The sequence below is a fragment of the Crocodylus porosus genome, unplaced genomic scaffold, assembly GCF_001723895.1.
Source record: "Crocodylus porosus isolate Cpor-Errol unplaced genomic scaffold, CroPor_comp1, whole genome shotgun sequence".
Lineage (NCBI taxonomy): Eukaryota > Metazoa > Chordata > Crocodylia > Crocodylidae > Crocodylus > Crocodylus porosus.
This window is the reverse complement of record NW_017728910.1, coordinates 21,587,617-21,598,755: the sequence shown is the minus strand read 5'-3', so window position 1 is coordinate 21,598,755 and position 11,139 is coordinate 21,587,617. Positions and strand designations below refer to the sequence as shown.

At 47.4% G+C, this 11,139-nt stretch overlaps 1 protein-coding gene and 1 long non-coding RNA gene across 2 annotated transcripts in view; both read left to right on the top strand.

Annotated features, from left to right (window-relative positions):
• Nucleotides 1–5,500, top strand: part of LOC109308476 — a 7,621-nt gene extending 2,121 nt beyond the window's left edge. Inside the window, exon 3 of the long non-coding RNA XR_002100624.1 lies at nt 5,404–5,500. This is a non-coding gene — a long non-coding RNA (uncharacterized LOC109308476). The remainder of the gene's footprint in view (nt 1–5,403) is intronic.
• Nucleotides 1–11,139, top strand: part of MCF2L2 (MCF.2 cell line derived transforming sequence-like 2) — a 268,026-nt gene that overhangs the window by 40,624 nt on the left and 216,263 nt on the right.

Sequence of the window (11,139 nt, the reverse complement as noted above, 5' to 3'; positions counted from 1 at the left end):
TGCTCTTTCCTGCTCAGGCAGGGGGTCGGACTAGATGATCTACCTAGGTCCCTTCCGACTCTAGCTACTATGAAACTATGAAACTATTATTAATTAATTAACATTGGATGACACTTTCCTGCACTTGAGGAGACACCACTTTGGCAAGCTGAGCTTCTAAGTGTTTAATCCCCATTTTTCCTCCAAGCCTTTAATTAGGAGAGCATCCATTTGCTTGTGTTTGGCTGGACAGGCTCTCTCTGGAGTCTGGTAATAACGTTGCAAACAGGGTCCCTGCTAGCGGGGTTTAACACAGAGTGGTGTAAACTCTTATGCTTCAACATGTTGCTGGCCAGCAAGGGAGAAAGCTAACAAAAGCTTGTACTACATATACACATACACTGTGTTCAGCCTATAAAGTGCAAATCCACCCCGCCTTCTGCATTAAGGAAGAGGCCAGCCTAGGGAATACCATGGTGTCTGCAGGAGCAGGGCATAAGGGACATACGTAGATAGTGTAGGAACTGAATTCATGTGCATTCCCATTCATACTTCAATGGCTTGTGACTGGGGACAATATCGTAGCAGATCTGGGGCCCCTTAAGAATTCACGGAGTAATGGAATGATAAAAAAATGAGGGTTGGGAGGGACCCCAGGAGGTCACATCTAGTCCAAGCAGGACCAGCCCAGCTACATCATCCCAGCCAGGGGTTTGTCTAGCTAGGTCTTCAAAACCTCCAAGGATGGAGAGTCCATCACTTCTCCGGGTAACCTGTTCCAGTGCAAAAGTTTTTCCTAACATCTAACCTAACTTGCCTTTCTGCAGCTTGAGCCCATTGCTCCTTGTCCTGTCATCTGTAACCACTGAGAACAGTCCAGCTCCATCCTCCTTGAACCCCCCCTGCAGGGAGCTGAAGGCTGCTATTAAATCCCTCCTCAATCTCCTTTTCTGCAGACTAAATCAGCCCAGTTCCCTCAGTCTCTCCTCACAAGTCACGTGCCCCAGCTCCCGAACCATTTTTGTTGCCCTCCATTGGACTCACTTCAGTTTTTCCACGCCCTTTCTGTAGTGAGGGGGAGAGGGCAAAAATGGACACAGTACTCCAAAATGTGGCCTCACCACATTTTGAATAGAGGAGAAGAATCGCTTCCCTCAGTCTCCTGGCAATGCTCCTACCAGTGCAGCCCAGGATGCCGGCAGCCTTCTTGGCAACAAGGGCACGCTGCTGGCTCCTGTTCAGCTTTTTGTCCCCTGTCATCCTCAGGTCCGTTTCTGCAGAGTTGCTGTCCAGTCAGCCCCCAGCCTGTGCATGGGATCATTCCCTCTTAAGTGCAGAACTTTGCACATGTCCTTGTTGAACCTCATGAGATATCTTTTAGTCCAATCCTCCAGTTTGTTGGTGTCTCTCTGAATCCTAGCCCTACCTACCCTCCAGAGTATCTACTACTGCCCCCCCAACTTGGTGCCATCCGCAAACTTGCTAAGAGCACACTCCTTCCCATCTTCCAGGTCACTGATGAAGATATTGAACAAAACTGGCCCCAGGACCGACCCCTGGGGCACTCCACTGGATACCGGCTGCCAACTAGAGATCAAGATTACTACCTTTTGAACCCGATGATCCAGCCAGTTTTCTATCCACCTGACAGTCCATTCATCCAACCCATACTTTCTTAGCTTTTCATTTCCGCTTTTCATCACAGTAGCAAGAACTTTATAGCTTGTAAGTGCAGGGACCTTCCACATGAGCTAAGAGCACCTCTCTGGGTGTGAACGTTTGTATAATGACAGCAGATTCTTGTTGGTCTTGCAAAGATGAGGGAAAGATGTTTTCCTCAGATGTAGTCTGACGTGGATGGTCAGATCCATTCATTCCCAATGTCTAGTGCCTTGCAGGATGCCTGGTGGTCAGTAGCAGTGCTCTGGCATGTAATATAAGAGATGTCTGTCAGAGAGGGGGGGTGGGCTTGGAGGGGCTCTCCCCCAGGGTTGAAGCAGTGTAGTGGGAATGGGTGGGGGGAGATAGTTTCTTGTATCTGGATGCAAGCAGCATTTGGGAGGCATGGTTGGGACTGGCAGGTGGATTTGCTTGCTAGGGTTTGGGCAGGGAGGGCAGGGTAGGCGGTGTTCTTGGGTGTTGAGGTATCATTTCTCTGGGCTTTTTCTTTGTTTTAAGCTGTCCTGAGCTTTTTGAATGGGGCAGGATATACATCTGAAACAAACAAGCAAACAGTTGAACTGCTCCAAAGTGTCCCCGACTGAAAACAGATTCACGGTTGTTGCAAGTCGCCTATCGGCTCTGTATGCTGTAGGGCCCGTGACAAAGCCAAGCCGTTCCAAATCATGCAGCACAGGGCAACTGAGCACACACAATCATCTCCCTGTTATAATGTCTTCTGCTATCTATCTACAAACAATACCCCACATCAGGAAACCTTTCACGAAGAAAATAACTCCCTTGAGGATCAGGCCATTGCCACAGGCATACCTGTGCTCCCACCCCGTAGACGTCGCTCTAGCTGCTGCCACATGGCTCTTTGCAGATTAAGTTTGGCAAACAGTACAGTGGGCAGGAAGAGCTGGTCCAGATCTCAGAGGCCACTCCTTTCCCCTGGAAATCAGCCCGCCCAAGATGCTCTCTTGTAGGAAGTACCTTTAGTCATTCAGGTTTCCTTCTTATCTAGTTTTGCCTCCTATTCTCAGTTCTTGGATATAGGTGGGCATCCCCTTTGAATTCATCAGAGGCCCATACCAGCACAGGGTCTTCATACAGGAGGGAGGCCTTTAATACTATATTCCTCCAAATATAAAATGCCCTTACTTTTAAGATACATCCAGCAACCCCCATCCCCAGCAAATAATGATACAATCACAAGGCTATAACCTCTGTGATCCATATAAGAGCTTCTCAGCTTTTTTTTTCCTTCTTTTTTTAACTCAAATTTAAGATGCAGGCTGCTTTTAGAAGACAAATATTTTGTTTTTAAAATGTGGCTTGTGCACAGAGAAATATGGTGGCAGGTCACCTGCACTCTCTGAAGAGATGAGCTGGGGTGCAGGGAGGGAAGGGGACTCGGTATTCACAGCTAACCTAGATCTGCAGCAATTAATGAATTACAGGCAGCAACAGAAAGGCCAGTCTCTGTCTCCAGCTGGAGGGTATCCCATTTTAACCAGAGGAGGGTGGAGTTTCCTTGAGTGCTTTTTGGAAGTCCTCCGTCTCCTCTTCTAGCAATTACGTTCCTTCCCTCCCCCAGCCCATTCACAAAGCAACTCGTTCCTAGAGAAGGTGAGGCTGTCTGAGAGATGGTGTAAGGACTGCAGTCAGCAGCGTTGCAAGTGCATAATGTTTTTAAATCTGCAGAGTATTCAGTCACAGACACTTTCTGGTTTCCTGCCTTTTAATTTACCACTTGTCAGATTTTTGTTTTTAATTATTTCTTGTTTGTTTTCATCGCTAATTCCCATTTTCAGTTTAGAGATGTCGCCTTGGGAGGTTAGAACAAGCTGGTAAATCATCTTTCCGGTTGGGTCCCACAGCAAGGGAAAGGACTGGAATAAAAACGTCACACGTCTTTTCCCACTGAAAGTCTTTTGTGAGCTGTCAACTTATCACTTCAACGCCTACCACTAAAAGGCAGCCACCTCTGCAGCTCTTTAACGATGCCTCACTAAATCTCATTTAAAAGGCAATGAGAATAAAAGAGGCCTGACCTGATTTCTGTATGTGAGCAATCCAACAGATGAGTAGTATTGAGTTTAAACAGTACGAAGAGAAAACCCACAGAGGGTGAGATGCACAGAAGGCCATTTGGGTACTTTTGTTCTCTCTCAGCTTGGTGAGAAGCACGACAAGCTCAGACAGAGGGAGTCAATTTGTGCTTTTCTGTGCAGCACCCTGTCTGGGTGGTCAGAGTAGGTCACTTATGGGGTGAGGGCAAGGTCTAGAAGACAAGGCCAAGGACCAAGTCAAGAGGCAAGCAGAGTCCAGGGACAAGCTGCGTCAGGAACGCGGTCAGAGTTGCAGGGTCTGAGTCAGAAGCGTCCAAGCCAACATCAGGGTAAGAAGCCCGGGGCACAAGAAGGTAGTCTGCTGTCTCTCATAGGGATGACTTGGCCCCAACTACTTCCGACCGGCACTTGGAGCTCCAGCTGGGCTTGGCCTCGTTACACCCCTTACTTGAGCTTCACACCCCCCTCCTCCACCAGCACTCAGTCTCATTCTTCTCAAGGAGTTCAGTGCATCCTTCCAAACTCAACTGCTGGGCTTCTTCCTAGCCCATATCCAACTCCCTCTCCAAGATCTACAGCGAAGGTGCTGCTGACAGTACGTCTAGCTGACTTGTGCGCAAACTGCTTGTTGCTGCTCCTCTTTCCCCTCTCTCCTGTGTCATTCCTTCTGTCCTTCCACTCTGATGTCCTTGAAGCAGGGCTCTTCCTTTCTTGTGTTTGGAAAGCTCTCCAATGCACTGTGGGAGCTGCTGTAATGAAAGAATTACACCTGATAGACAAAGGCCTCTCATGGCAACCCAGTAACAGCTGGATCGTTTAGACTGCGCTTAACATCGCAGGCAGTTGCTCAAATTTTTTATCCTCTTCATAATTGGACTCTTCAAGGGTGAACAAAATAGCCTTCAGCAGGCAAAGAAGTGTTGACAAAGTGTTTTAGCCGAAGCATCTCAGCAAAAAACTCCCACGCAAGTGACATCTTGTTTATACTCAGGGAGCTGTGCCTGCCTAAATCATTATAATGAGGGTTGTCAGGTTCAACAAATTTGTCCGAACCATGGAGGCTTTGGTGAGTACGTGCCTTCCTCACCTGCTGGGGTGAAGCACTTTGCTTTGGCTGGCATTGGGGTCTCCATAAAGCAGGTTGGGGCTGGCACTTGAGGCTCTAATTAGCAGAATGAAATCAATGAGGATTCGGTCATCCTCTTGGTGATCAACCTCTTTAGATGGTGTAAGTTATTGTTAATGAAGCTGTGCTGACTAGCAATGCTTGAGGAGCTGGACTGCGTCTCTCCAGCTGTGAAACAAAAGGCTGAAAACAAAGAAGGCCTCTATCAAACCTTTGGAGCCCAATGATGTTCAGATTGTGTAAAGCAACAGTGCACCTTTGAAGCCAGTACTATGACCATTCATGCTAGCTGAGATGATGGCCCACTTAAATTGCACACATTCAGTGGCAAGAAGTTAACGGTGATGTGCAATGGAGGCATCTTTATTAAATTATGCAGAGGAAAAGCCTGTTGTGACCTTTACAGTGGATGAAATCTGAAAGGTGACACTGTTTTCTTCAGATTGTGAGTATGTCTGTGGGGAGTGTTTGGTCCCAGCTGCACGTTACACATATTCCACAATGAACTGGTTAATCACACAATAGATTTAGACCAGCCACACGTGCAAAGTAATTATCACACAGTAGAAATAACAATGCAGCTGTAAAAAGAGCCAAGCAGCTATACAGTTAGTACTTGAAAATGTGTAACAATGCTATAGCTAGTTTTTATCCAGCTTTAATTTGAACATATAGCAAGGCTGTGTGTGTGTGTGTGTGGATATATGCATGTGGATTGTCAGGAATTCCTTGATGGCTGCTCTGATGTGGTTTTCTGTTCCTTTTTTGAAGGGCTCAGTTGTCTGCAAAATGCAAAGCCATTCTCATTTCCGGGAGTCATTCTGTAAGCTTAGTCATCCTGCAGAGTAATAGTTAACTCTCCAGATCTTCAGCTAGACCTGTCACTATATTGCTAATTACAGATGAGGCTATGAGGGTGTTGGGGAAATGCTCTTGTGTGCTGAACTATGACTTGATGTATCTGTCAAACGATTATGTACATGTTGCACCCACAGTTGAACCATTTAACCAAGTAAATCTCTGTATACAATGCACCTCTGCTAGTGAAAGCCAGGACCAGGCACCAGCTGAACTAATATATAGTCTATCTAGTGGGGGTGGGGTAGCAGATGCACAAAACATATTTTTCCCCTTCCATACTTCACCTCAGCTTGGGCATTTGAGGTTCCTATAGGAGATTGGCCTGGCCATTATAACTACATATTTTGTACATAAAGTCAACAGTTAATTAACTATATGCAAATAGTATTGCTGCCTTATTGTACCTATAGGGAGGCTGATTGATATGACCCATTTAGCTCCATCTCTTTGGCACACATGTAGAGAAAAAAATTAAGGGCAATGGAAAGCAATGTAGCATTTCTCCCAGTGCTAGCCAAGATGTTGGAGACTGAGGCTCTGCTCCTGTGACAGTGGGCATGGTTCTCTCATCTTCCTGTGTTTCAAGTTTTTCCTCTGTGAGATGGGGGGTAATGGTCCAGACCTCCCTTGTGAAGTGCCTTGAGATCTCCTGATGGAGGAGCTGTAGTGAGCCAGGGATTAACAACCGTAGTCTGTTTTCCAGCTACAATCCCAGCTTCCTCTACCTCACATGGTGAATACAGCATCCTTCAGCTAGAACAGCACTAATCACAGACCTTGTCTATGGACCTGCTGCTAGACTGATGGCAAATCAGCAGCTCAGCAGATCCATAATTGCTGTGATTGTGCCCACGATTATGCGTGAACTTGTGTGCGAACCTGAGTGCCTGTAGGAGGCTGTCAATTCAATTGATTACAGATGCAGCAAAACCCTTATTTGGTGCAATCCTATAGCAGCGTAGTGAGCATTTCAGCAGTCGCACTCCAGTATAATCAGCTGTAGCATGCTTGGAATCTGACGCAGGTGGGATCGTTACTGTGGGAAATTATTTTTTTAAATTAGTTTGAAAGATCTTGCCAGCCAGTTTCTCCTGCTAAAGATAATAAGCCAGGATCTCTGCTCTGTCTCTGTAGGCGTGCAGGCTGCGTTCCTCACTGCGCTGTCTGAGTGCCCTTCAGGGGCTAAAGGATGCAGCCTGAAAACTTGCTCAGAGTCGGATGGGATACGAAATCCATCTGGGAAAGTGAACAGCTGGGTTCAGCATCTGTCAAAGCTTCCTGCAGTGTGTGTTGGGGGCGGTGGAGCCTTTCATGTGATTTCCTTCTCACTGCTCGGTTCAGAGCGGGTTGCATTCAGGACTGATCTGCCCTCCACCCAGGGCTTGCCTCTCTCTTTCCTCCGCCTAACGTGAACTCATTACCACAGAGAGACTCGAAAGGAGCCAGACAGACAGCCTGTGAGACGAGACAGGGCTCAGCTTTTCTGTGCAGTTTTTCTGAGGAGGGGAGGCATCTCTTTAAATGGACCCATGAATGGAGATGGTGGTGGCAGTGTGGAGAAGACCACGAGGGGGGCAGGTGGACTTCTTCAGGCAGACAGGTTGGTTTGCACGGTATTTATTGTTGTGTTACGGAGGCACAAGGAAAGGTGCTGCTGGCTGCTGCGGCTGCTACTAGGTTAGCCTGATGTTATGTCTCATCTGGCAGTCAGTAGGAAAATATTGTGGAGCTGCCTGGCCCCTGTTCAGATGGGAGCAGCAGAGCTTTCCTTCCCCTGCCAAGCTGGAGCGCCCGGGGTAGCACTTGCAAGAACTAGATATAACAGGAGGTTTCTTGAGGAAGAGATAAAGAACTACGCTGGGCTTTAGGATTCACGAAGATGTTATTTAATCTGTGAGACGATGCTTTGGGCAGGGTTTGGGGAATTGTGGAGTGCATGCTGCCATCCAGCCTGCTGTCCGTCTTGAATGACTTGGCATTAAAGTAGGAGAGCAAATGCAATACAAGCATTAGTTATTTTTGCTTGCTTTGGAGATTTTTTTTTTTTATCGTTGACAATGGATATTACCAAGCCGGTGTCGAAACATGAAACCTTCTTTTGTTGCATCCTGTTTGTGGGGCAGGGAGTTAGACAGGGTTTGATTTCTCTTGTGTTGCTCCACAGGGAGGATCTAGGCAAACTGGTACAATAACTTTTTTTGGTCTCTCTTCACGATGAAGTTTCAAATCTATCAGGGAACGCTCCCTGGGGCAGAGCTAGACTGTCATCTCTGTTCTGCTTTCAGCCTGAAGTAAAGCCACTGAAGCTGTGACTAGAACAGCTCGGTCCTCTGACATCTGTGCCATCTGATTTTCTACTGGTTAGATGTTCAATATCCCCTGTTGTGCCTTGTGACACTGACAGCAGTCTTCATTTCAAATGACCTGTTTTATTTCAGCAAGGGGCACTGGATGGTGTGTGTTTGGGGTGGGGGAGGGTGGTAACCTGCCATTACAATATTTTCATAATTCATGTGACAAAACACGTTTCTTGCATTCCTGAGGCTTGACAATCTTTAGGATCTGAGCACAGCATTAGCTGAGTAAGTTTTGGAGCATCTTCCTAATGAAGCACCAAGTATGAAATTAGGAAAAGTTTTCCCACCTAACAGGGAAAAGAGAGATGTAGATTTTCACAGTTCTACTGCTGCCTGACCAATCTGGTGTTTAAAGAGTTCACAAAAATTAAGAATCGTTATAATCCAACTCCAGTTCCAAAACAAAACATTTTTGAATATTCAAAGATCCTGTAATATGCTCGTAGCAAGTGAGAATCTGATTTGTTTTCAGATTCCCACCCCCCTTTCCGGTTGCCTCTTGTCCTTAGGACAATGATTTACCAAGCTCTTTAAAAGTATTTTTTCCTTTTAAAAGGAAAACTAGAGTGTCAAAGGACAATTTATCTGGAGGCAGCTAGCTTGGAAAAAATGGCCAAAGCATTTTCTTCCCGCAAAAGAGAAGCTTAGCACCAACTCTTGTAGCTGGCACTCAGACCAAAGAACGTACATTAGTATCAGTGTTGTTCATTCTAGCAGTAAGTCCCCCCCACCCCTGCCTCTACAGTTATGCATATTATGTAATTAATTGATTAACTGTACAATTAATTTAGACTGGCTACACATGCAAAGTAACAATCCATCCAAATATAAAGTTAGAGCTGGAAAATGTGCAGTAACTTTATAGCTGGTTTTTATTCATCTTTAATTTGCACATGTAGCAGGGTCTCTTCCTAGGCTGGAAGCGCCTTCAGCTGACAGGCCTTCCAGCTGCAGGGGTGCACTATGCACAGCTGGGGCTGGGAGTCCCACAGCTAACAGGACTCTCCATCCTGGCAGTGTCCTGCAGCTGGCTGGACTCTCAACCTGGCAGCTGTGGGGTACTGCTAGGGTCTAGTGGCAGTGCAGGGGGAGCCTGGGATGGCGATCCCGGGCTCCTCCTGCACCGGCAATAAGGTGTGATTGGATCTGATGCTGGATCCTGCAGTCACACCTCCTGCCATGCATGTGTGGCGTGGCAGGAGGCACAATTGTGTGGATTGCACATCAGATCCTATTATGCCTTTACCTGAGAGTCAGTGATGGTCTGATCTTTTCAATCTGCTGTCTGGCTTTGCAGCGTCTTATGACCCAGAAGTAAATGTTTCTTTGATTTGCTCAAATTATAAATAAATCCAGTCTAGAACTTCGGATCCAGCCCCATCTGAACCTGCAGGATGGTTTGCACTGGATCATATTCCAGAGCTGACCTTCCTTGGCTGCCTCTCAGACCTGGTTAAACAAAGCATTCAAGCTTGTCCTTAATCATAAACAGATGAGCTTTTTCTTCAACTTCATTGCAATTCCCCTTGGTCCTAAAGATAGGAAGTGGTTAAGTGCTTTGATAAATTGGAGACAAAAGGGGTCAAACTGAAACCCTGGGTCCAAATATCTCAGAGCTCAAAGAAGGTTTGGGTTGGGATCCAGAATTGTTAAGTTTGCTTCCAAGCTTGGACTCATGCGGACCTTGATCAGGCTGTGTAAGGGAGGATGCAGCGCTGCAGGTGGCTATGCCAAGGTGCCCGGTTGCTGTGGTTGTGGGGAGGGTGTAAAATACCTTGCTTTCAAGCATCGAGGTGGATATGTCACATGTTTGCTGTCCAGGTTTGCACTTCTTTATGTTGAGGATAACATTGCTTTTCATTGGCCCCTTCTCTTGATATGTCCCCAGCCATCGTGCTCCTCCCGGGCAGAATTCAAACCTCTCCTCCTGGAGGCTGTCACTGTTGCTAATATGGTGCACTGCTCTAGCCCCTCTCTTTCAAAGCATAGTCACTCTGCTGCCAGGGCAAAGTCTGTATGCACCAAGATGGTCTGCCAAGTGGAGTCCAAATACTTCAACCCCAGGGTACTCTGAGGGTGCATCAAAGTCCCTGGCGCTTCTGGCAGTGTCTGTTCCTGAATGCACCCTCCCATCTCACAGCCACTCGTATATCCCAAACCTGGGAATGTGATGATAATGAAGCAGCTGTGGGGATGTCCCTCTGCTGTCACTCTTAAATCCACAGGAGCATGGAGGACTTGGGGATGGCAGCAAGGGTCACTTCTGGAGCGGTTTCATGACTGCATGTCTGGGTTTGGCAGGAGTGAGTGGATGGGTGGGTTGGGCAGGGGCAGGGGCAGGTTGGGACCACAGGGTTGGCCTGCCCTGAGTCCTCACCACGAAAGGCCTGAAACCTCAGGCCATGTCCTGCTGTTGCTTTGAGAACTCAGAAGAACTCCCGTACTTCTCTGTTAGCTGGAGGATCAAGGAAGGAGGCTAGAAGCCGGGTCTAAAACCTATTTAAATCAAAGCAAGTCTTTCCATTGGCCCCGTTGCCTTTGGGCTGAGCACTCAGTTATCATCACGGAGTTGGTAGCTATGGAACCAGCATCCTTTTTGGTGTGCTGCACCTTTCATTTCCCAGGTGTCTGCTTTCAGCAGCTGTTCTGTGAGGCTGAGCAGGTGCCACGTGTCACCGAGGAGAGGGACATGGTGCTTCCTGTGCAGGAGATCACACCCTGCGCTCCTTCCTCTTCCTCCCGCTGGGGCAGAATGTCTAAAGCTCAGTGTCCTTCAGTGACCAGGGCATCCACAGTAGGATCTCAATGCTGTGACGGGGATCCCCACTCAGGAGGCATGTGTGAGTCTCTGCAGACGGAGCTTGATGAGCCTCTGCTCAGCCCACGCTGTCCACATACACTGCCCCCACCCAATACTAAGTCCTCTGCACTGAAATGTCTGCATGGAAAAAACGGAGCCCCTTCCCCGCCCCAAACACCATCTCTTCCCTCTCTGACTTCTGTGGTCCCGTCATTCAGCACAAAAAAAGCACACAACCCTCCTGCTGAGCCAGGAAGGCAGACTAGAGAGTGAAGCAAACCC